Consider the following 24,980-nt stretch of genomic DNA (forward strand, 5'->3'; position numbering starts at 1 on the left):
ACCATTGACCTGAAAGTGATTTAGACAATGAGATGCTGAAGTCTACTCTCATGGCACCAGGACCTGAAGGCTTTCTAGCAACATTCTATCAAAAATAGTGGGATCTGGGTGGAAAGTGATGTATGTAAGTATGTAATTGATTTTTTCTTCAAGCTAGTAGTATGTCTAGGCATTTTCAACAAAACCTTACCACGCTTAATACCTAAGGCCTTACAAGTTACAACCCAACAGTGTAGACAGTTTTAGGCCAATAAGCCTATGTAATGTATCAGTCAAAATAACCAATAGAAGGTCCTTCATAGAATCATTATCCCCACCCATTGTACCCAATAGAAGTATCTCTAATAGTGTTTTAATGGCACATGAATGTCATCACTATATTAAGCAAATAAGAAAAAAGAAAGAAAGAAAGAATACGAGTAGAGTAATGGCGTTGAAGATCAATACGCATAAAGCATATGACCTAATAGAGTCGCCATTTGTAGCAGTGTTGTTGGAACTCGGTTTTAACACTCTCTGGGTCAATCTGGTCATGTCCTACATTGCCTCTGACATGTATCAAATGCTGAGGTAGAACCTTCAATGGTTGTATACTTGTATAGAAGGCAAGGGGATCCTCTCTCTTTATATATATACTCAATCCTCAAAGCAACACAACATGAAGACATCATTAAAGGGATCTAAGTAATGATCAATAGAACTCAATCCATCTCACATCTCCTATTTGCGGACGATACATTCATCTTCTTACAAGCAGTCACTCTTAATGAAGTTCAGAACATTAAAATCAGTAATGCAAACCGCCACTGCATCTAGTGAATCAGTAAAAGTCCTTTATATTTTTCAGACCCAACACAGCTCTAAAAGAACAGAAATCTTTTAAGGAAATTCAGGAGAGGACCAGTAACAAGCTCCAAGGATGGGAACAAAACATGCCCTCCTTCGTTGGTATAGATATTCTCCTCAATTTTGTAGGACTGACCATTAACAATTTTGCAGCAGCATCACACTTCAAACTACCAGCTTCTCATCGATCATGATAAAATTAAGAGTGATTCCATTTGGTTCTTCTGGGGGCAGGAGGAAAATCGCATGGGTCTCATGTACTAGACTATACAAAGCCAAGGATAGAGGAGGCCTTGGTTTTACGGACCCGTATCTCTACAGTCAAGCACTCATTCGCAAGCTCGCTTGGAAGTTGTAGAACAACCTCCGAACCTCGAGTGTCAATGGGCAATCCCACCAAAAAAGAAAAAGTGCCAATGAGATTGTTGATATGGAATCTCGCTCGTCCTTCCCTGTCACGAACCTGCAAAATACGAGCTTGACCTTGGGGGGTCGAGGTACGTCTCCGACGAGCAAGTCAGTACCAATGATATGATCTCAACTACTCAATAGAGAATTCAAGTAATTGATCACACAGAATATGAATACCTACCTCCTAGTGTTTACCTGAGGTGTTTATATAACATTAGATATCAGAGTTAAGACTCTAAATATAACTCCAAGAAGAGTTGTGATAAGAAAGTAACTCTATATAGAGTTCTTTACCTGCCTTATCTTTCTTCAAAGTTGATGGACATTAGAAGTTCGTCTTGACCGGGCTCTCTTGGATATGTGGTCGGTCCTACCATAGATACCTAGTCGAACCACTCCCATCAGAATTAAGTGGTCGGACCGTTCAAGACTTGTTTTAGACCGGAATATATGTAATGACCATTTATACCATTAACATAAGCCCCCCAATCCATTGAGATTGAGAACCATGTGCTCGGTTTAATGGATTAATTTTATTCCCATAGATAGAGATCTTGTTTGGAACGACCATAGTGTTTTCTCGAAAATTGTAACGTCTCACTTATGAGCAGCATTCATTTGGGCACATATCTCAATGCACGTTCTTCGAAGTCTGTATGCGATCGCCACGTGTCCGAATTGTCGTGTCGCATTAAGTGTTTCCATGATGACGAAGAGACTTTTCATCTCCACCGTACACATGATGGTTATTATGCACCATTGGATTTGAGTATGTTAGAATGTAGAAGTTTTGACCGTTGATGGCATATTTATACTAGCCCTTAGATTAGAATCTATGGCTTCGTATTTATATGCTTTCCTCCTTCTTCTATTTGCTACTCACTTCTGCTTTCGTTTTTTCATTTCATCCCTACTTCTTCTTTTTCTCTGTAACTGCTGCGAAATGAGAGTTGAGCTTGAAGCTTCTTCCTTTATTTGAGATACGAGAGCTGGGTGTTGAAGCTTCTAACCTTATTTCCTCCGTCTTCTCGCTCGTTTTTCAAACAAGTAAGTGTCTTCTACTAGCTTGTTTTTCATCTCTGTACTTTGTTGAAAGCATGGTTCGTTTTTTGTAGTGTCTTATATGTTCCTTTGTGGTGTTTTTCTTTGTTCTTTGTCTATGCTTTCCCTTTGTTTTTCTACTTTAAACTTCCATGATAACTTTAGAAAACCATGGTGATAGTGAAGAGAGGTTCTTTAGGTTTGAAACCCAAAAGGAAAGTAGATGACAATCCTTCTGTTTCCACCTCTACTACCCATAAATCCGAACACCCTGTAAATCTCGGGCATAGCTCTAGTGGTCGTTCCGATGACACTTATGAAACAGTGTCTGATCGTGAACCTACTAGTAACGAGGAGATAGAAACAGAATCCCGACCTGAAGTAGTAGGTAGGAGTGCTCGGGCTCGTTTTAAGGCTGAAAGGCAGAGGTGGAAGGATAGTCTGACTCTAGAAGAGAATACTGTAGAGAAGAATAAAGAGCTTACTCCCGACCATATTGATTATGATCTGTACTCAACTAGTCCCGATTTTCTTCCCTCCTCGATGACCGAAGATAGATTGGTCTACCTTCGTCAAAAATATGAAATACCATCCGACCATATTCTTCGAGTCCCGGCCTCTTTTGAACGGGCTAATTCTCCTCGATCAGGGGAGTTTGCTCTTTATGAAGATGCTCTAAAGAGCGGCTTTCGTCTTCCCGTACACCCTTTGTTTAGGGAAATAATGAACCACTTTCGAATGTGTCCGGGGATGTTTGTGCCGAACAGCTGGAGAAATGTGATATGTTTTTGGGGCTTCTGTCAGGGTAAAAATGTAGGTGTCCGAGCAACTCTTCCTCTCTTCCTCCATTTTTTCATGACAAAAAAGCAAGAACAGGATGGATGGTTCTATCTGTCCAAACGGATTGCCTCCCAATGTGGTTGGTCGGGGAATTTCGTCGGTACTGGCACTCTCCCGTCCAATACCAGAGGAAGGCGTCCCAAATATTTCTTCGTCAAACCACCTTCTGCCCCTTCTCTTCCAATACACTGGGTCCGAGGACCAATTGAAGGGTCAAATGATTATCCTGTTTTAACCGAAGCCGAAGAGTGTGCTAGGGAAAGGATTGTTCGGCTTCCATCCCAAGATAGGAACATGTTTGCTGTTCATGGCTATTGCCCGGAATATCTCAATGTGCTGCGGTATAGGGGTTTCCTGCCCGGTGAGTCATACTTGTGTTTTTGTGTATCTATACACTTTTTTATATGTTCTTATCTATCTTCTCTTGATTGGGATTGACCTGTTCGTTTTTGCTTTAGTGCTGCTTAGTCGAGCAGCCTGTTCCCGATCAGCTGATGAAGATATGGAAGAGGTGGAAGCCAGAATACCTACTAAGCCTGATCGTGCTCGGTCCGATAAGAAGAAACAAACACTTTCCCTTTCAGCTCCAAAGAGGTCAATTGGAGTATCTGACTTACCTCCACGACCGAGCAAGAAACAGGAGTCAATGTCTTTTATTGCTGGTTCGGGAGTAAGCATGAATGCTACTCCATCACCTTCCACAGAATCGCCGAGCACTCAGCTTCCTGATCAGCCGCTAAGCTCGTATGTGTTAAATAATAAGGTGGATGGTACCGAAGTTGCCAAAGCCTGGTTGCCCGGAGCCTTGCTGCCTACCGATCAGCAATTTCTTCAGACTCTTGGTCCATATCGGACTCAAGATATTATGACTAGGTATAAGCTTTAAAAGATTGTCATTTCCAAACATTTCTTTACTTTAATCATTTATAATCATTTTTGTCTCTTGGCAGATTGGTATGTGCCTTGACCCAAGCTTGGGGAGGCAATTTGGAGACTGCTCGGAGAGACCAGTCAACCATCCATCCTCTTGATCAAAGATCAAGGATATGAGTGGTCGGTTCGACCTCCTAGTTGCGGAGAATGTTAGCTTGAAAGAAGAGAAAACAATCTCCGACACTCGTGTGAAGTCTGCCGAGGAGAGGATAGCCGATCTTGAGCTCAAGAATGTAAGGCTTAAGCAATCTTTGGAGGCTAAAGATGTTTCTTTTGCGGAGCTCGAGCAAGACAAAGAGGAAAAAGATCAATGTAGAAGAGATCTGTCCGACCAACTTTCTCAAACTTGTCATGCTTCCTTTGAGAACCTTACCGACGACTTAAAGCATGATGTGATTCATCGTTGGGTTCGTACGAAAGGATATATGGATTTTGTCGCCAAGGTGGCAGCTCCCGGCTTCAAGTATGGTCGGTGGGATGCTTACTCGAACATTGTTGACAAGTTCCCGGAAATTAATCTTGACCCTTTGCAAAGATTTATTGATCCTGGCATATTTGATGACTTGAAGCTTCCCCGTCCTTCATGGGCGGTAGGCAAAAAACCTTTTTCTTTGCCGAAGAAGGTGGATGTCCGGGATTTTCTAAACTCCGATTGGGAACCGGTCCCTGAGGAGGAAGATGATGCCGGTTCTTCAACTAACACAGAAGCCATGGCTACCGTCCAGGGACTTTTGCACGACGCGAGCGCCGCTCAGAAGTGCTCGTCTGATGTACCGCCCGTGTAGTCCCTTTTCTTTTTGGTCGGTCATTTGATATGTAAACCATTTTATTACTGGTGTTAACTTTAAAGCAATGTTTTGGTAAGGTTTTGTAATGATACTCTTTATTTTGAACAAGTTTTCTTGCTCGATACTGATAATGAATTATTTTCATTTGTTCGGTAGAGCTTGATTGTTCGTTCATGGCATGCCTTTGTATCATTCCGAGCCATGCTGTTCGGTATAGTAGGGTTTGTTCGATCATGGACTAAGTAGCTGTTCGTCAACAACTGCTCATTCATAACCCCTACCTCCCGGGCATGATAACTTGGTATGATTTTTGAAGTTCTTCGTGCCTAATGAGTGTTAGGTCTTTATTGCCTATTGATTTTAGGTCTTTTCTGCCTAAATTGTATCTTAGGTCTTTTATGCCTTAAGATTCGTAGGGCCTTCCTAAGAATCTCAGGTCTTTTTTGCCTAGGTCTTTTCCTCTTGAGAGTTTCAAGTCTTTTCTGAGCATCTTGTTGAAGTTGAGTAGTAATTTGTACCAATGTCTTTATTCATATATAAAAAGCAATCCGAATCCTTGGGATTATGAATCTCCCATGTTGCCTACACACTGAAATAAATAGCAAGACTGAAGTAAAAAACAAAACTTGTTGTGTTCGCGACTTTCTCAAATACTATTCTTATTGATAGTATTTCCGGAGATTGTTTGAATTCTATGATCGAGGGATCTTGTCACTTGTTTCCGGATCTTGTAAATGATATGCTCCGGGGGCGACTTGTCGTATGACTATGTATGGTCCTTCCTAATTTGGGGATAATTTCCCTTAATTGGTTGGATCTGAAGTAGCTGTTTGGCGAAACACCAGTTCACCGGGCAGGTATTGTTCATTTCGAACCTTGGCATTATAATATGTCGCTATCCTTCGCTGATATTCTTTGAGTTGGAATTGGGCTTTGTCTCTTACCTCGTCAATCAAATCCAGATTGGTTCGTATTCCTTTGATGTTTGCCTCTTCTTTGAATTCTATTTCCCGAAGTGATCCAATTTGGATTTCTATTGGGACTCTAGCCTCTGCTCCATATGCCAGTTGGAATGGTGATTCTCCAGTGGTCGTCCTGGGAGTTATTTGGTACGACCACAATACACTTGGTAGCTCATCTACCCATCTCCGTTTGAGCTGGTCGAGTCTCTTCTTGAGCCCGTCGAGCATGGTTCTATTAGTAACTTTGTCCTGGCCGTTACTTTGGGGATATGCCACTAAAGAAAATCTATGCTCGATCCCTTGTTCTTTGCAGAATGTTGAGAATGTTGCATTCTCGAATTATTTTCCATGGTCAGTTACTAATATTTTTGGAACTCCATATCTGTAGGATATGTTACGCTTGATAAAGCGCTTCATCTGCTCGGTATTGATAGTTGCAAGGGGTTCAGCTTCTACCCACTTTGTAAAATAGTCTACAGCCACTACCAAGTATTCTCTACCTCCCGACGCTTTAGGTAATTTCCCTACCAAGTCTATTCCCCACCTTGCGAAAGGTATTGGGGATAGAATTGATGTCAGAGGAACTGCGGGGATGTGGGAGACTACTGATCTCTAGATTTTTTGGGGGTTCTGCTCGACCATTCCTGGTCGAGCTTATCCCTAGCATCCTGGTCGGAGGTGCTCGTTCACGATTGTTCCTTCTTTCGGCCTTAGGCTCTCTCTTTCGAAACTCTAGGGTTTCCAAAATTTCCACTTGTTTATGGCATCTTTCGTTCAGTTTTGCATATGTTTTCAGCATATCCAGAAGTAGTCGCTCTAGCAATCCTTCATGAGTAATTCCTTGGTACAACGCATGGAAAGCAATTTTTTCGTCCATGCTTTCAATTTGCATGGTAAGGTTGTTGAATCTTTGAAGAAAATCTTGTATAGACTCCGTCCGACCTTGTTTTATAGCAAACAAAGTATCCTCTTTTTTCTTCATTCCAACCCCGCTTTGGAAGCGTAATACGAACACTCAACCTAATTGATCGAAACTCTTAATCGAGCCACTTGGTAGCGCCAAGAACCAATCCAATGCTGAACCGATTAGAGAGGCAGCGAAACTTTGGCACATGGCTGCTTCGCTATGCTTATAGATTGACATGGTCGACTTGTAACGAGTGATGTGATGTTTTGGACATCGCGATCCGTTGAACAACGTAAAAGTAGGGCATTCGAAGCTTTTTGGTATTTTTGCCTCAAAGATAGCTTGGATGAAAGGATCCTCTTTTAGAAAAGCATATAGCTCATCTTTGTTTGGGTCCTTTAACTTCTTTAGCTTCTCGTCTAATTCTTTGATTTGTTTGCTCATGCACTCCTCTCGCTTGCTCGGTCCGGGCTCGCTTCTTTTGTCTTTTGGTTCTTTGAGCGGATTGTTGCTACTACCTCGGTCGTTATCTTCATCGATCAGAGGATCCTTACTTGGAGTTTCTTTCTCAGATGCCTGGGACTTCTCGCCTACCTTCTCCTTTAACTTTTGTCCGTTTTCTAGAGATGGTCGAGGCGTTTGATCGGGAATGATCAAGAGGTTACTCTTGCTTCTTTCCCGTACTTTCTGAGTTTCTTTAGGTTCTACTGTCGGGGCAATTACATGACACATGGCCATCCTGATTAGTTCATTCAGGGAGGATATCTCCTTTCGAAGCTCTATTTGTCCCTTCTGGAGTACCTCCACCTGATTTGCCAATGTGCCTTGCTGCGAGTGTTCGGATTTTTTCTCCTCCTGTTCGGGGTCTTTCTCCACCTGTTCGGGATTTTTCTCCCCTTGGTCGGGGTTTTCCGGAAATTTAGGTGGAGGATCTCCCTTTGAAACATCATCCCCAACCTCCTTCTCGATCACGATCTTCGATCTTGGTCGTCCCATGACTTTTCGATGCAATTCCCACGGACGGCGCCAATTGTTGATACGGAATCTCGCTCATCCTTCCCTGTCACGAACCTACAAAATACGAGGTCGACCTTGGGAGGTCGAGGTACGTCTCCGACGAGCAAGTCAGTACCAATGATATGATCTCAACTACTCAATAGAGAATTCAAGTAATTGATCACACAGAATATGAATACCTACCTCCTAGTGTTTACCTGAGGTGTTTATATAACATTAGATATCAGAGTTAGACTCTGAATATAACTCCAAGAAGAGTTGTGATAAAAAAGTAACTCTATATAGAGTTCTTTACCTGCCTTATCTTTCTTCAAAGTTGATGGACATTAGAAGTTCGTCTTGACCGGGCTCTCTTGGATACGTGGTCGGTCCTACCATAGATACCTGGTGGAACCACTCCCATCAGAATTAAGTGGTTAGACCGTTCAAGACTCGTTTTAGACCGGAATATATGTAATGACCATTTATACCATTAACAAAGATATATTCATGAAGAGGAATTTTTTCTCCCAATAATTCCTTCCTTGAAGCCCCAGCAGGAACAAATCATGAAGAGTTGTTTGGTTTGCATCATCCCTCAATTTTATACCTCCGCAGGACCCTTCACTGGTTCTATCTATTCAACACTTGAAGCAGGCTTTACCTTCGGAGAAGAAGCTGTTCAAGCTACATGTCAAATAGCTTGTACCTGTTAGAATCTCAAGAAGGCAAGAAATGACTCTCTATTCTCCAAGACTTGTAGTGGAGCATGCAGGTCAGTTAACATAATCACTTTAGCTGATATAGTGCATTCCCTTGCTAGGGAGGCTGTGTTCGTATTATCGGACTTTTTTTGCCAAATTCCCATCAATGATTTCAAGATCTTTGTAATTTGGGTAATTTTCATATGGACCCACTGAGATTTGGTCTATGTCATTTTTTTAGTCCAAAAAAATTGAGACGTTGTATATGCCTCCCTTGTATTATAGAAAAAGTCAATTTAAGGACAAATTATCAATTCTATTATCAATTTGCCCTTATTCTTTTTTTAAAGGCAAATTTCATTTGAACCCCTGAGGTTTGGTTTATGTCATTTTTAGTCCAAAAAAACCGAGACTTTGCATTTGCCTCCCCTATACTATAGAAAATGTCAATTTAAAGACAAATTATCACTTTTATGACCAATTTGCCCTTATTCTTTTTTTTTTAATTTAAATTTTTTTCATATATATCCTATCTGCCATGAAACTCGTGACTCCCCTTTTAGTTAAAAAATTATAGAAATGTCTTAAAATTTAAATAAATTTTAAAATATGACCAAAATACCTTTATATGTTAAAATCACTCAAGTAGCCCTTAGCTTAAACCTTATTTTGGACTAAAAAGGGAATCACAAGTTTCATGTTAGGTAGGATGTATATGTAAAAAATTTATATTATAAAAAGAATAAGGGCAAATTGGTCATAAAAGTAAAAACTTATCCTTAAATTGACATTTTCTATAATATAGGGGAGGCAAATGCAAAGTCTAAACTTTGTTGGACTAAAATGATATAAACCAAACCTCAGGGGGTCCAAATGAAATTTGCCAAAAAAAAAGGAATAAGGGCAAATTGGTCATAGAAACGATAATTTGTCCTCAAATTGATTTTTTTTTTTATAGTACAAGGGAGGCATTTGCAAAGTCTCAATTTTTTTGGACTAGAATACATAGACCAAACCTCAGGGGGGTCCATACTACCCTTGTAATTTTGATTCCTTGCATGGGTCACACAAAATATATTAATCCTTTCCTACTTAAGGGGAAAAAAAAAAAAGTTCTGGATTCAGTACTCATTTCCCCATTGAAACTGACAAAATTGAAGAGAAATCAATCTAAGAAAATTGATTGATAACCTTTTTAATTCACGGACTTCGAATATAGTTTCTCCAAAGGCTACATAGTCGATTGTAATTCCTAATTTTGTTTTTTTATTTTTTTTTATTTTTAATTGCAATTCCTACCTATGAGATAAGAAGCACTTATTACCCAAAAATCAATAAAAAGGAAGCATTCTCAAGGGATAATTTTGTTTTTTCTTTTTTAAATAAATCTTCTTTAGTTATTTACGTTTGTTCCACTTTTTTTTTTTTTTTTCTTTTTGGTAAAATGTCCCACTTAAAATGAACCAAGAACCTTATTGTCTATATGGCATAAATTATGTCTAGCCAACAATTTAACAATTTTTTAAAATAGATTTTAATATAAAATGACCAAAATATCTTTATGATGTTAAATTAATATAGTAACTTTGTTCCTTTTTTTTGTTTTTTTTTGGTAGAATGCTTTGTTCCTCCTTTACCCAATGTTAAATTAAGGCTGATATGAAAAAAATAAAGGTATTTATCAACAAAAGAAAAAAATAGAGGTTCATTAATAATTTAGTCTAAAGTGTAGCTGAATGGACGTGTGAATATGTTAGCTAAACGTCTCTAAATATTTATCGTCCAATTTGTTAAACTAAATCTAAATCGTCCAATAAAATTCCTATTTTTTCTCCTATTATTTATAGGTTAGTTAAATTTAACTTAATATCATCACGTGTCAATTCTTGTTGGTGGTAACGTCTCTTTCTTCTTCTTATGTTCCTTCTCTATCGACTTCACTAAAAACCCTTTCACCTGTGCTCATCAAGCAAGGAGTTCATCATTGAAAATCCAATGATTCCAGTAGTTTTTTTTGTTGTCATCTCAAAGAAGTGAAAAAGAAACCTCATTTCACGTGAACCTCTTTTTCTCTCATCTCACTCGCAAACCCTCTATGTTTCTCACGACAATGATTGCTGCTGTTGCTGCACAATCTTGTTCGTCTCTTCAGCTGGATGAACTTGCAAGAATGAGCTCGACCGTGGAGGTCAAGTTTTCACCTCCGACAATCTAGTTAGGAATCCGACTAAGGAAGACAAGAAAGAAATGAACAATAAGAATACGAATAGTGATTGTTCTATTCAGCGTACCTTCCGATCTTGTGATCCCTTACCTATGTATAGGTTTTCTAAGTATGAGTTTCGTCTCGAACTACAACATGACTAGGACTATAATAAGAATTTCAGTGATTGAGTCTTACCCAACTATGAGTTATTGAGTCCCGGTTGAATACTTGGTCTTTGGTTATCAATCTACTAGGATTTATCATATTATCCTGCCTTTACACTTGTATAACCAACCTTGACTTGGTCTGTCGACCCTGGGTGTATCCGAACTGGTTCGACTTGGTTCTATTCGACCTTAGCCCATCCGAACTGGTTTGGGCTATTTTATTATTCTATATCATAAGCCCCCCAGTCTTTGAAGTCCGAACTTCCTATTGCTCGAATTTTGAAGACTTTATGACCGAATATGCTTTATGAAGCTTGATCTTCTGACCATCAGGACTTGAGTCTTTTATGCTTGAAAAATCTTATATTTATTTTGCTGACATCATTGGAGATGATGCTGCGCCATAAGAACTGGAAACGACGGCGCACGTTTTCTAAGGAGGTTACTTTACTGACGCGTGGCCATACATTGGCACTTCATTATGATTTTTCGAATTTTAAAAACGCTTGAATTCCAACTGTTTTTGTCTCTTTATCTTAACCTCTAGATTAGAATCTTTTAGAGGATATAAGATATCAGTTCTCTTTGGATCGTCAGATGGGGGTGTTTTTGGAAGGCGTTAGATCAAGATCTTTTTTAGAAGTCCTGTAGTCTTCCTATTTTATCCCTTAGATTAGGATATTTTGAGAAGTATAGAAACCCATCTTCTTCTCTTTTCTTTCATTTCTGCTGCCTACCATTTCTGTTTGTGAAAGAGGCAAATAGTGATGCTAGGAAGAACTTTTCCTCCCGTCTTTGTTGAAGCTCTCTTTGTTGATCTCTTGTCGCCAGTAAGTTCATTTTTCATCCCGATCATTTTTTCCTCCCGATCATTTTTTTCTGCTTCGTTTTTTATTTCATGCTATATTCTGAGTTCATTTTGCATTTTTCTTTTTCTTGGCTCTGCTAGTTTTTTCTTCTGGTTTCGTAATGGTGTCTTTAATTCTTTTCTTCGAACATGGGTCATAAGTCCGTAGCTTCTAAACCCCATAGGTCCTCTACTAGTCAGCCCTCTTCTGATAGTGGGGGTAGTAGGGTTCCTTCTTCTAGGTATAGTGATACGAAGAGTGATACCTCTGTGAATCCAACCTTGTCTCCTGGAGCTCGTCCAAACTTTCTTAGTGATGCTGAGTTGACTTTCTTAAGTATTCGTAATCGGTTTGGTACGAACAGCAGACGGTGGCTAAGGAGCCTTTCTCCATCAGCTTTAGCTCTTGAGAGAAGTCGTCCTAGGACTTCCAAACATATAGATTTCAACCCTAGTACTTCGGGTCCCAGTTTTTATCCTTCCGAGCTAATGAAGACAATTTAGGGGTTATTCGAGCTCGGTACGCTATTCCTAATAGCTTTGTACTTAGAATCCCATCTCTTTATGAACGGGCTCACCGACCTTCGCCTGGTGAGTTTGCAGTGTACGAAGATGCCTTTGTGAGTGGCTTTAGACTTCCTATGCACTCTATCTTTTCAGATACTCTGAATCGTTTTGGGATGTGCCCGGGGATGTTAGCACCCAATAGCTGGCGTAATATTATCTGCTTTTGGGGTTTCTGTAAACAGGATGAGGTAGGTGTGGTGCCGTCATTGAATTTGTTTCTTCAGTTTTTTCTGTACAAAAAACAAGAACAGAGTCGTTGGTTTTATCTTTCCAAAAGAACTGCTCTTCAGTCTTGTTGGGAGGGAAATTTTGTAGGGAAAGGTACTCTTCCCACCAATACCAAGGGTTGGAGGTCTAGGTATTTCTTTGTTTGTCCTCCTTCTCCCCCTAGTTTCCCGACCTTGTGGCCCAAAAAGCCTAGGGAGGATTCAAATGCCATTCCTCCTCTTGCTCGTTTCGAACAGGAAGCCCGGGATCGTATTCGGATGATCCCTACCAAAGATCGGAACTTATTTGCTGTTAATGGATATTGTCCGGAATATCCAAATATCCTCCATCACTGGGGGTTCTTGACTAGTAAGATGTGTCTTTTCTTTTGTTTATCCTATTCTTCATCACTTTATTATTTCCCAAGTTATCTTACTCGGAAAAATGATGCAATGGTGCTCGATGACAAAGATTTTGAAGATGTTGCATCTACTATGCTGCAAGTGAAGGAACAACATTCGACCAAGTCGGACAAAGCACCGGCTGGTACTGCCTCCTCTTCAAAGGGGAAAGTTTCTCGCGTTAGGTAGGAAAAACCTTCCGACCTCCCTCCTCGACCATCAAAGAAGGTGGCTAGTTTGAGTGTTGGCTTGGAGAAAGCTTCAGATTCTGAACCTCATCCTTCTTTCGGTGAGGATGTTTCTTTTGATGACACCCCGGATTCAGAAGAGAGGGTCCCTAGACCGACCAATGTTCTCCGACCAGACTGGTCGCTGGATGCTAGCTCGTCGGTGTTCAAGGGCGAACCTCATTCTATGTCCCATGTTGCCAATGATTGGTTGAGGGGAGCCATCCTTCCATCCAACCTGACCTATCTTCATGGATTTGGTCGTTTGCATGCCCACAGTATTACTGTGAGGTATGTATTTGTTTTCTTCTATTTTGGAAATATATTTCCTTTGTTTTATTTATAAAACTTTTTAATCCTTTATTTGCAGGATGGCCTGTGCCTTGATCCAATCTCTGGGTCAAAGTATTGATTCTGCTAGAAAGGATTATTTTTCTCTTCAAGAGACCGAACAACGCAACAAAGAATTAGAGACTGAACTATTAGCTCTGAAATCTAGTAACACTTCTTTGGTTGCTCGGGAGGCCGAACTACTGGGAGAGTTAGCTGCAGTGAGAGGGAATAACGAAGCCTTGTTGCTCGCCAAGTCGTCTCTTGAAACTAGTTTGGAAGAAGCAGAAGGATCCTTGGTCGATAAGGATGCAGAGATTTCCAGTCTGCAAGCCAAGTTAGAGAGCTCGGACCACCAGGTTGCGAAGTTGATGAAGGCGGTTGAGGAGAAAGCTCCTTGTGTTTTCAAAGATATTCCCAACAAGCTTCGCTTTGAGGTTATAAAGAGATGGGTCAAGACAGCCAGCTGTAGGAAGTTCATGGCTAAGGTAGCTGCGCCAGGATATATCTATGCTCGGCGTCATGCTTATCAAGGTATTATTGGAGCTTTCAAGGATTTGGACCTGGAGAGATTCCAAGACTTGATCGATCCTGATATCTATGACGACCTCAAAATTCCTCATCCTTGCTGGTGTGCTGATCGACCAAGATTTCCCAAGCCTCAAGGGGTTGAAGTGGCCGGATTTCTAGATTCTAATTGGGATCCATTGCAAGAGGCTGGAAGTTCGGACACCTCCCCTTTGAAGAGCAAGTCAGACCTGAAAAAATCCGAAGAGTAAATCCTAGCTTAGTTTGTTGTAACCCCTGTTTGTTGAGACTTGATTATTTTTCTTTTTTGAGACCTTATTCTCTTAAGGTCTTTTTGATATGTATGTACGACCTTTTTGGTCTTTATTTATTTATGCAAGACATTTGATGCATGTTTGTCCTTTTTTTTTGCTCTTGAGACTTTGAGTTTTTCAAGGTTCCTTGGTTACCTTGAGTTTCGGTTTTGAATCATTCCTTACCGACCAAAGTAGGTTGTCCTTATTTGACCATAGTTTGTCGGTTCTTGATGCATAAGAAATTTTAGGTCTTTTAGTGCCTAAGGGACTTAGGTCCTTTGAATTATTCCTTACCGACCATAGTAGGTCGTCCTTCTCCAACCATAGTTTGGCGGTTCTTGATGCCTAAGAAATTTTAGGTCTTTTGGTGCCTAAGGGACTTAGGTCTTTTGGTGCCTAAGAAATTTAGGTCTTTTAGTGCCCAATGAACTTAGGTCTTTTAGTGCCTAAGGAACTTAGGTCTTTTAGTGCCTAAGAAATTTAGGTCATTTTGCGCCTAAGAAATTTAGGTCTTTTTGTGCCTAAGGAACTTAGGTCTTTTAGAATTTGGGTCATTTTCTACCCCCCCCCCCCTCGAGCATTGTAGCTCAGTTTTTACTTGAGCTATAATGATACTCTTAAAGTAAAAAGAAAAACTTCAAAAATTATTATTCATCAAATAGGACCTCTTAAAATTTTAGAGGTGGAAAACAAGTAATGACTGAGACTTGACATCAAACTAAAATTATCACGCGAAATTTTTTTTTGAGGACTTGATACTATTCTATTGATAGTATTTCCTTAAGTTATTCGAGTTCCAAGTTCGAGGTATGAGCTGCTCGGTTTCTGGATCTCGAAGCTTGTATGCTCTCGGTGCGACCTGTTGTATTACTATGTATGGTCCTTCCTAGTTTGGAGCTAACTTTCCTTGATTTGTCAGGTCAGAAGCAGATGATTTTCGGAGGACTAGATCTCCAGGGAGGTATTGTTGTGGTTTAACCATCGTATTGTAATATGTTGCAATGCGTCTTTGATATTCTTCCAAACGATACTAAGCTTTATCCCTGATTTCTTCAATGAAATCTATGTTTGCCCTCATTCCTTCAATGTTTGCTGCTTCATTGAATTCTTCTTCTCTGATAGATCCAACCTTAACATCCACAGGAATCCGAGCTTCGACTCCATAAGCTAGTCGAAATTGGGATTTGCCGGTGGTTGTTCTGCAGTAGTTCCGTAAGACCAAAGAATTTTAGGTAGTTCTTTTAACCATCTGCCTTTTGATGGATCCAATCTTTTCTTCAATCCTTCGAACATTGATCTATTGGTAACTTCTACTTGACAATTACTCTTATTAATTCATTATTTGCTAAGCAAAATTATGAAATATAGAGTTCTGTGTTCTGTGTGTGAGAAAGAGAATGTGAAAGAGTGGTCTAAAACTTGATTTGATATAGAGTTCTATGTGTGAGAAAGAGCATGTAAAAGAGTGGTCTAAAACCTGATTTGGTGGGTGGGCAAGTACAGCCGCATCTATTACCACGACAATAAGGGTCTAGGCATTTCGAAGGATCACAAATTTGAAGCACATCAACCTCAGGTGCCTTTGTCACTCCTTCATCTCCATGCACATCTGAGAATAGACTTGTTACTTGAGTTGCATGTAATAAACCTACTCGCAAAAAAGATGTATATGTCCTACTAATTCATTATTTGCAAAGCAAAATTATGAAATATAGAGTTTTGTGTGTGCCAAAGAGCATGCGAAAAAGTGGTTTGAAACCTGATCCGGCGGGTGAACAGGAACAACCGCATTTGTTACCACGACAGCCAGGGTCTAGACATCTTAGAGGATCACAAATCCTTAGCACATCAGCCTCGAGCGCCTTTGTAACTCCTCCATCTCCATGTGCATCTGAGAATGGATTTGGTACTCGAGTTGCATGTACATTTGATAACAAATCTACTTGCAAAAGAAAATATGTAGTCATATTAATTCATTATTTCCCAAGCAAAATTATGAAATATATAATTTTGTGTGTGGGAATGAACATGTGAAAGAGTGGCTTGAGACCTGAAGTAGTAAGCAAGAAAACAAGTAACATCGTTAGTTTGACAGATCCTCTTTCCATTGCTTTGAGTTAATTTTGCGAGTGTAAAGACCTGCAATTAATTTCTTTTGGGTTATTTGGTGCAGGATTAAGAGAGGGGCAGGTTATATTTATAGGTAGGGTAATTTGTTTATTATTCATTTTTTAGGCTCGATTTATTATCATGAAATCTGCATTTCTTTTGGGGAAAATCATGAAATCCATCTACCAAAAAAGGAAAATCTTGAGATCCACTTAAGTTGCTTAAATCAAGTAGGGTAAAGTGGTGAGCTTGAAAAGGCTTACGCATTATGTAAGAAAGATTTCTATTCATGTTTATAACTGATAATTAAGGGTGTCAATAAAATTCTGTTGATCCGGACACAACTAGCCCCGTGCCCGGTTGGATCTCAACTTAGTTTTTTCAACCAAAAGGTGTGCTTGGGTTACTAAATAATCAACTCTGACAGATTCAGGTCAGGTTTGGATTTAGCCCTCAGGCTAACCCAGCCCAACCCAAGCTAACCCTATGTTGATTTAATTCAATTAAAATTATATTTTAAATTTTAAAATTATATTCCTTTTGTTTTGGTAAGTTATAGTTATCGCTTTGTTTCTTTTGGGTAAGTAACAGTCTAAGTATTCTACTAACTTTAAATATCTAAATATATTTTACAAATCTCACATTCCTAAATTAATAAGCATGTATGCTTTCCTTAATAGAAGCAATCAATGGTAAATACTTAAAACATCTTTTATAAAATGCTTTCCTTAATAAGAGCAATCAATGGCTAATACTAAAAATATATTTCCTTAACTAAACAATCAATGATAAATACCAAAAATATATTTCCTTGGAGTCCGTAGCAAAGGGGGCAACTCGAGTTGCTAAGATTGGTCCAACATGTTTAGGCCTTTAAGGTGGTGATCTTTGGCCATTCAGCCAGTTGCAATTCATCTAGTTTGATTTGTATAGATTTACAAACTCTTATTTAGGTAAAATAATTAATTTGCATTAATTGAGAAAATTAATGCTCCCTTTAATTTTCCTTTGTGTGGGCTTTTAAAACCATATTGAATGAAAAAGTTTTATCCACCATTAAGTCTAATATAATTTGTTAGTTTGATAATTAAATCTTAATTTATCAGCTATAGGTTGGTCTAATAACCAAGCCTCATCATCATCCTTTTTGTTAACAACTCTCTATTACTCAAGGAGCCACCAAGGAAAGTTATTCGGCGAAATTCGGCCAAACTCGTTGAATTTCGGTTCATGGCAAACTAAAATCGAGACCTAAACTCGATCTGTGAGATATCGCTGAAAAATTGGAGATATCTTGTTATTTCTCGCTGAATTTTCACGATATATCGACAAAATATAGATATTTTGCCGATTTCTTGCAATTTTTAGACGATTTCTCTTGCGATTTTACAGCAGAATCTTTATGATCAATGGACAATCTTATCAATTCTATCTCAATGATTCAAGACTCAAAATGTAATGTGCTAAATATGATTAGGAAGGAGAATCTACATAGAATAATTTCTGGAAATAATTCAGATTATGAAGATATGTTATAGCAAAATCTTCAAGATTAGGATTCTGGCAATTGTTGGGTTTGAGAAAAAATAGGACCAAGGGTTTCCTATCATCTCTTTTTCCGAGTCGAAGCTTTTTGGCAGGGTTGGCGATAAAGAATAGCAGCACGCATAGCTTGAAGCATTGAAGCACTGAAGAGAAGCGTCGCTCAATTGTTTAAAGCCGTGGCAACAAATCGATTTTCAGAAACAGACCTTTCCAAGTTTCGATAAATTCTACTTGGGTTTTCGTCGAGTTCATCGATATTGAGAAGTGAGAACCAGACATTGCTTAGTTTCTCTTCAACACACGTTGGCAACCCTGAGGAAGAACCGAATCAAAGTATAATTAATTTATCATATTCTATTACTTTGTTCAGCCAACCAAAATCTTTGCATCGGGCGGGAGGCGAAATAGGGTTTGCAGAACCGATGGCTGGAGGCGGAGGAGACATTTCGTCGGTGGAAGAACTCGATCAACTTCGCCGGAGTAATAAAAAGGTTAAGAGAGGAGCTGGAGAGTTGAACTCAACAAATATTTCCTTGAAAAAATCCTATGCTCAATCGTTGTTAGGGAACCAATTGTTACATGGGAAAGACGATACTATGGAGGATACAGAAGATTTGAATCGAGAGGATTTCCTTGCTACCGTCTCATCTGAATGGGAATCTGATGATGAGGAAGATTCGTTTTTGCTTGAGGGAGAGGAGAATTTTTGCCCTACCATCACCCTGACAAAGGAAGAAAAGGTTAGAATTCGGAAACCTTTGGAACTTTCTTTGATTATTAAGTTAGTAGGGAAAACTGTTAGTTACAGAACCTTATTAGGAAGAATCAATGTGCTATGGAAACCAAGTGGTGCCCTAGATTTGATTGACATAGGTAATGCTTTTTACATTGCAAAGTTCAGTTTACAGGAGGATTACCAGAGAGTTCTTACAGATGGGCCATGGATAATTTCTGATCACTATCTATCTGTAAGGAGGTGGGAATCGTGTTTTAAAGCAGAGGAAGAGATACTGAAAAAATTGATAGTATGGGTGAGATTCCCAAGTGTGGCAATTGAATATTTTGATACTCGTTTCCTCCACAGATTGGGAAGTCGAGTAGGGAAAGTCATCAAAGTTGATGCCACTACAAAGCAACCTTTGAGAGGTAAGTATGCCAGAGTATGTGTTGAAGTAGATATTACTAAACCATTATTATCAAAATTTAGGTTGAATAAACGGATACATCAGATTCTTTACGAGTCTATGCATTTGTTATGTTATTCTTGTGGGAAATTTGGACACCAAAAGGAGCAATGTTCAATGGTGCAACAGGTAGTGAATGTTGAATCAGAGGTTGTGCAGGAAGAGGTGGCTGCAAGATTAACTAAGTTGAAGGAAAAAGAGAAGGGTGTTTTGGCTCCAGATGACACTTACGGTCCTTGGATGCATGCTCAAAAGACGAAATTCAGAAAGGATAATCAAAGAGTTAGTGGCAATGAATTTGGAACCGGAAACAGAGATCAGGGAAGGGGAAATTCCAATCCAACCCATGTTGGGAATGGAGCAGTTGGATCAACAACGGGATCTAGATTTGCCGCATTAATGACGGATGAGCCTAATGAGATGGTCGTTGAGTCCCAAACCAACTCTGATGTCTCTAGAGTTCCGGAGACGATTAAAGTTGTGTCAAGAGAAAGGTCTCCACAAAGAGATCAAAGTCCAAGGGAGAATGCTCACTGTCACAAACCGATTAGCATAGGAGATTGTCAAGAAGTGCACAACTTACAGGAAAACAAATTGGGATAGATACGAGGCAAAAATCAAACACTTTCCCAGGAGATCCATTGTGTGTAGAACTCTATCCAAAATAAAGCATCCCAAGAAAGTGTTCAAATAATGAGTTCGCAAGACAAATTAGGGGCAAAGGAGAATTTGAATCCTAATTTGCAATGGAATATAATGGTAAACCCTGCTACGAACAATCAAATGGAGGTGGAACAATTGTCTCTGAGAGGTGAATTGGGAAAACCTCCTGATGATATAATTAATAGAGATACTTTTGGAGGAGATGAGTTTTCTAATAAAGAATTAAATCACCCCTATGGGAGTGATGAGCATATGGATGATGATTGTTAATTTCTTCAAGTTTCCTATGAAGATTTTTGTTTGGAATTGCAGGGGAGCTGGTAGTAAAACATTTGTTACCACGCTGAATTTTTATAAAAAAATATATAATCCAGATTGTGTGATTATCATGGAACCTCGAATTAGTGGTTCTAGAGTGGATGGAGTCATTAAAAAACTCAGAGGGGCATTGAGCTTCAAGAGTGATGCTGTTGGGATGTCTAGAGGAATTTGGTTTATATTATATAATGAGTAGTTTCAAGTGTCCTTACGTCAACGTCACAGTCAATTTCTGATTATGGATGTTTTTGATCAAAGTAATAGTAAACAGTGGAAGTTAGCAGCTATGTATGCTAGTCCCATCAAGTCTGAGCGTCGTCAAGGGTGGGAGGACATCCACACTTTTTTAAGCACATCTCAGACACCAACTCTTATTGCAGGTGATTTTAATGACATTCTGGACTCATCAGAGACTAGAGGTGGAGCTCCTGTGTCTATGAGAAGATGTTCTTTCTTTAGAGAGAACTTGAACTGTTGTAGCCTCGTTGATTTGGGCTTCTCAGGACCAAAATTCACCTGGCGTGGTCCAAAGTGGAGAGGCTTTAGACGTGTATTCAGGCGGCTTGATCGCGGTTTGTGTACAATGGATTGGAGACTCTGGTATCCGGATGCTTTGGTGAAGGTACTTCCTAGAATTAAATCAGATCATCATCCTTTATTGATTGACATCCATCCTAGTAAGGGTCCTAGGCGATATCGTCCTTTTCGCATGTGAGCTATGTGGCTTACACATGACCAATTTGAAGAAGTGGTTCGGAAGGGGTGGAGCGAGAGTTCCAGTTTATCAGAAGCTCTTGATTATTTGCAAGATAATTTGAAGGAATGGAATAAGAATTCATTTGGCAGATTAGACAGAGAGAAGCGTATACTTAATGCTCATTTGGGAGGTATTCAGAAAAAACTAAATTCAAGATTGCCAAACCCTTTCCTAATAAGACTTGAAAAAGAGCTTCGGACTGATCTTGAGAGAATCCTCTGTAGAGAGGAGATTATGTGGGCACAAAAATCTCGAAAAAATTGGATTATCCAAGGAGACAGGAATACTAAGTATTTTCATATTTCTACGGTTGTTCGAAGGCGAAGAAATAGGATCGAGGGACTTAGAAACAGTGATGGAGATTGGGTTCATGAGCCAAATTTGCTTAAACAACATGTCATAGATTATTTCAAAAACCTTTTTTCTACAAACACTCAAGAGGTAATCCCTGTCTCTTCTAATCATAGCCACCCAATCCTGGATGCAGACTGGCTTGCTATGTTAGGCTCGAATGTTTCTGACGATGAGATTTACAAGACTATCCAACAAATGGGCCCCCGGAAGGCTCCTAGACCAGATGGATTTCAAGCTGCTTTCTATCAGAAGACTTGGGCTATTACTGGAAAAGTTGTCTGCAATACCATTAAAGATGCTTTTGCAGGAAGAATGGATAGTAAGCTTAATGAAACTTTCATTACTTTAATTCCTAAAGTAGAGAATCCTGAGAAAATCACTCAGTTCAGGCCTATTTCTTTATGCAATGTTAGCTTTAAAATCTTAACAAAAGTCATTACTAATAGGCTGAAGGAATTCATGCCAAGTCTAGTATCCCCAAATCAGGTTAGCTTTGTGCCAAGGCGCTACATCCAGGAGAATATCATTATAGCCCAAGAAATTTTTCACTCAATGAGAAGTAGTAGCAGAAACATCAAATATATGGCCATCAAAATTGATATGGAAAAAGCCTATGATAGAATTCGGTGAGATTTTATTGCTGAGTCTCTAACATTGGTCGGAGTACCCCAGAATCTCATTCAAGTTATTATGATGTGTGTGACAACTTCTAAATTGAATACTCTCTAGAATGGTGAACTGACAGAATTCTTCCAACCCTCAAGGGGGATCCTCCAAGGAGATCCGCTATCTCCTTATTTGTTTGTTTTATGTATGGAAAGATTGACGCATATTATCCAAGATTATGTTGATGCAGGAAGATGGATCCCCTTCAAATTCCGTAAAGATGGTAAAGGGATTTCCCACCTCATGTTTGTGGATGATGTAGTTCTTTTTGCTGAGGCATCTATGGAGCAAATTGGTAATATTAAAGATTGCTTGAATAAATTCTGCAGTGCTTCAGGAAGCCAAGTAAGTATGGAAAAAACTTGCCTCTACTTCTCAAAAAATGTAGAAGGACAATTAAGAAGGAATATTGCTAGCACTAGTGGCTTTTCGATAACAGAAGATATCGGACGCTATCTAGGTGTACCAATATGGAATGGCAGAATCAAAAAAGGAAATTACCATTATATTATTTCCAAAGTAAAGAATTGGTTATCATCATGGAAAGTAAACTCTTTGTCATTAGCAGGGCTGAATTGTTTTGGCCAAATATGTTTTGCAGGCGACTCCATACTACACTATGCAATCGATGAGTTTACCCAAGGGTGTACTTAGTGAGATTGAGAAAGCTACAAGATCCTTTGTTTGGGGAGATAGTTCACAGCATAGGAAAATCCATTTAGTAAGTTGGAAGGGCAAGTGTCAAGCGAAGAAGAACGGCGGTTTAGGTTTCAAAAGTCTTCACAAAATGAATCGAGCTTTTATTATGAAATTAGCATGGGGGTACCTTCAACAAGATTCAATGTGGGCAACCATTTTGAATGAGAAATATGGCACAGGAAGGAGATCCCACCCTCTCAAATTTTCAGCTATTGACTCACCACTATGGAAGGCGATCTCAAGAGAGGCTCCCACTGTACGCTATCATTGTAAAGTAGTTTTGGGTGATGGGAAACAAGCTTTATTTTGGAAGGACTGTTGGCTGGATCCTAATTACATTCTTGAAGATAAGGCATTCAATACTATCCCTGATTTCATGGTATGGACAAGTATTAGTTTGATGTATAGCAGGTTTGGAGGAACATGGCCCCCAAACCTTGATGACTGGCTACCGAATGACATAAGTCAGAAAATCCAAGAGTGTTTGCCACCATCAGAAGAAGCAGTAAAGGATAGATACATCTGGAAACTTTCATCTGATGGAAGATTTTCAATTAAATCTGCATATGAAGCTCTTGCTACTGAAGAGGGGACTCAACAAGATATTTATAGTTCAACATTCTGGGACAGGTGCTGGAAATTCAAGCTGCCTTCAAGATTATGCTCTTTTTTCTGGTTAGCAAGTCGAGACAGACTGTTAACCAAGGCTCGTATGAAATACCTGCACTTACAAGACGAGGATCGTTGTGACTTTTGCCAAACTGAAATTGAAGATAATTTACATATATTTAGAGATTGTTCTTTCGCCAAGGGTATTTGGCTTCAGCTTGTGGCTCCTATGAACAGGGATTGTTTCTTTGGTTGCTGCATGAAACAATGGTACGTTCTTAACACTTATGGTGATGCATCCAGATGGGCATTGGATTGGTCCGAGAATTTTGTTTGTGTTCTCTATTTCTTGTGGTTTTGGAGAAATAAAGATCACCATGATCCTGATTTTATTAGGCCAGGAAATGGACAGGTGGTTATTGAAGATTTCTATAACACAGTAAAAGAAGCATGGGTGTCATGCCAAGCTCCGTTGAGATTTCAATCTTCAAATGATAAAAAAGAAAGTTGGTGTAGACCACGAGAGGGTTGGTTCAAATGTAATACGGATGCTTCCTTCTACAATAAGAACAATTTTGCCCAATTGGGAGGAGTAATAACTAATAAGAGATCATGATGGCAATTTTAGAGGAGGCTTCTCTAAGAATGTTATTTGTAGTGATGTGCTGGAGGCACTGATGGCGATAAAAGAAGGGCTTCACATGTCACTTAATCTAGGGGCGTGGCAGTCCAAGTGGAATCAAATTCATTGCAAGCTATATCTCATTTGGAGCCAAATGGGAGTTTTCATGGAAAATATGGTGACATAATTTCCGCTATCCGGAAAAGCTACCACTCGCATGGACATGTTCGATTTACCCATGTGGGTAGGGAAGGAAATAAAGCTGCTGATTGGTGCTCAAGAATGGTCATTCCGTTGGATAGTAATTCGTTGATTATTCAAGACCCTTCTGTAGATCTGAAGGAGTTACTTAGGGCAGATCTGCTGCCTAAGCCAGTGTAGTATCTTTTTTGTTCTTTTTGGGTCTTGTTTTGACCCCGTATTCTCACTACCAAAAAAAAAAAAAAAAATCTTCAAGATTAATGAGCAATCTTACCAATTATATTCTAGTGATTTAGGCCTCAAAAGTCAATGTGCCAAATGTGGTTAGGGAAGAGTATATACATGAAATAATTTATGGAAACAATTTAAATTATGAAGGGAGTTTGTAATAGAATCTTCAAGGTGAACGGGTAATCATTCCAATTATGTCCGAATGATTTAGGCCTCAGAAGGTAACATGTTAAATGTGGCTAGAAAGGAAAATTTAAATGAAAAAATTTACAAGAAATAATTCAAATTTATCAAATATTGGTATCAAATTAGGGTAGACACCAAATTTGGGCTCAAAATGACAAAAAATACCACCGAAATCTAGCGATTTTTGAAAATCTCGCTGAAATTTTTGGAGAGATTTCGCCAGTTTGCCAGGTAGCAAACAGGCGAACTTCATCGATATTTGGAAGCCACCATGGAAAACCTCAACCTAGCATCATACCAAATTTTCTTTCTTCTCCCAAAATTCGTCTCTCCACCTTCACATGTTGGACGACATGTTGGACGAAATCGCTTATATATATTGTTGTCACACACAAAGAACCTCAAGAAGACCAAATTGCAAAATCTGAGGAAGAAGCTAAAAACTATATACAAGAAGAAACTAAATGGGTTGCAGTAAGCTATGAGAATCTACATTAGTGAAGGAGTAAATGAAGATGTTGATTGGATGTCTAGGGTGCAACTTTGTCCCTTAGACCCATGGGCTTTCTTCCCAGATCCTCCAGCTGGGTTAGAAGGAATTCTCATGGTGGATAGAGAGTCTTGTTTAAGTT

At 39.3% G+C, this 24,980-nt stretch overlaps 1 protein-coding gene across 1 annotated transcript in view; it reads right to left on the bottom strand.

Annotated features, from left to right (window-relative positions):
• LOC149016017 (caffeic acid 3-O-methyltransferase-like) overlaps positions 1-24,980 on the bottom strand; it is a 95,557-nt gene that overhangs the window by 65,510 nt on the left and 5,067 nt on the right. The gene's annotated exons all lie outside the window — the stretch shown is intronic.

The sequence above is a fragment of the Hakea prostrata genome, chromosome 5 (assembly GCF_041222555.1).
Source record: "Hakea prostrata isolate BN-2017 chromosome 5, UWA_Hpros_2, whole genome shotgun sequence".
NCBI classification, from domain to species: domain Eukaryota; kingdom Viridiplantae; phylum Streptophyta; class Magnoliopsida; order Proteales; family Proteaceae; genus Hakea; species Hakea prostrata.